The following is a 1,954-nucleotide window of genomic DNA, read 5'->3' on the forward strand; positions in this document are numbered from 1 at the left end:
TCCTTAACACTATCATGGTAATTTGTTATAGCAGCACAAGGGAACTAATACAACTCCTGTACCTGAAAAGTCCAGGGCAGCAATGGCTTCAGGCTTAACTGGGTCTAGAGCCTCTAATAGGGTGGCCTTACTTTATACCTTAACTGCTTTGTTTTGCAAGGCCCTTATTCACTGATGGGCTTTCTTTGGGTTGAGTCCAAGCTGACAGCAGTAGCCGCAGGCTTCTGCCTCACCACTATAGCAATCCCACTAGAACAAACAGCATCCCTTTCCTTATAATGTCTCCAAATGTCCCTGGGCTGACCTGCATGTGCCTGGCTTGTACCCTGAATGATCACTGTGTTTCTTATCGGCCAGATCTTATCATTGACTGTGTCTCAAGGTAGGGACGGGGGTCAGCCCTACCTGAACCTCCCTGACTCTTAAGGTAGAGCGGCGCTTTGCAAAGAAAAGACCAGCTGGGCTGGCAAACGCAACAGATGCCAACCAAAGGGTGTGAAGCAGGTGCATTGGGACTTTAACTCTTGCTGGTTCTAAGGAAAGCCAGAGAGACAGAAATAGAGGATTCTGTCTCACCAGAAGAGACAGTTAAAAAAACCAAAAAACTCTTCCCCTCCATCCTTTTGTGGTTCCTAAGTGTGATGTTTGGGTTTTCATACTCATGTGTGAAAAGTGCCTCCCTCAAGCCTTGTTATGATGTGGCAGGCACATTACCCTTAACCATCTGATGAAAAGAAAAGGAAAAACAAAAACTGGGAAATCAATTACAGGCAGCAGTTTTGGGTTGAATTCAAAGTCTTGTTGTGATCTGATGGAGAAAGACAGGTGTGAAAGGGACAGGAAGATGAAAAGGAAGGCTCCTTTGCTTGTTGGATGGGAGAAACAAGAGGACCATGAGAATGATCCCTTTGGATACATGTGACCTGATGACACCTCCAGACCCTGAGCTCCAGCCCAGGTGGGCCTGGCTGTTTGTTTGCCAAGAATGGACTCTGCAGAGCAGTCTTTGCACTCCAGTCAAGCTGAGTCTGCTCCGTGAGTCTCTGCATGCTACTGGAAACCCCTATGGAGAGTTCCAGCCTTTGGAAAGCCCTCATTGAGGCTGAGATTGAGCAGGGTTCATCTTCTAGGCCACCACCCTTCATCCTTGACATTGATCTTCATAAGTGAGCAAAGAGGCAGATGATATGGTGGCACCGTGGCAGGTACACCCAGAGCCAGTCCATCTAGAGTATTTTCCATGTGGCTCAGAGGGAGCCTCAAGTTTTTGCTTCTGTCATGCTTGTGCCCTAGTAAGAGTATCTTTTGGTGCTTATAACTCTCTCTTTTGGTGCTTATAACTGAACAGGATGGATAGATAAGGGATGGATAGTAAGGGCATCTTTTGGTGCTTATAACACTGTCTTTTGGTGCTCATAACTGAACAGGATGGATAGAGACTTTAGCCCCTGTTCGAAAACCAAGTCAGGTTTTCCTGATCCCTTAGAAGTATGAATTAGATCATGCCATCCTGTGTTCAGAGCTGCCTGATAGTTCTTTAGTTCTCTGAGTCAAGGCCAAGTTCTAATAAAGTTTATGTCATCTCACATCAGGGTGCCCTCTGTTGACTGACACACTTACCTGGTAGTCTTACCTTCAGGTGCCACATGACAGCCACCCTGGTCTCCTTATTTATTTACTTTATTGTCTGTTTGTTCCTGCTTCCTACTATCAGAAAACCTTTGTGAAGCCAGGAATTTTTGTCTGTCTTTTTTATTGCTGAGTTCTAAGCATCAAGAGGAATACCTGTACATAATAGGTGCTCTGTAAGCATCAGCTGAGTTAAGGTGATGAATTAACTCTTGCATGTGTGCATGCGTCCATGCATTTTCCATCACTTATCAAGTACATGCAAAGCACCAGCTAATGAACTAGAAGCTGCAGTCAGCAGGACAAGCTCCACATGGTCTCTGCT

General features: G+C 45.5%; 1 pseudogene; it reads left to right on the top strand.

Annotated features, from left to right (window-relative positions):
* The first annotated feature begins 617 nt into the window (after positions 1 to 617).
* LOC135277322 (small nucleolar RNA U13) lies at positions 618 to 730 on the top strand (annotated as a pseudogene).
* The last annotated feature ends 1,224 nt before the right edge of the window (positions 731 to 1,954 follow it).

Source organism: Aotus nancymaae, unplaced genomic scaffold (genome assembly GCF_030222135.1).
Source record: "Aotus nancymaae isolate 86718 unplaced genomic scaffold, 86718_ANA_hifiasm-v0.15.2.pri h1tg000030l, whole genome shotgun sequence".
Lineage (NCBI taxonomy): Eukaryota > Metazoa > Chordata > Mammalia > Primates > Aotidae > Aotus > Aotus nancymaae.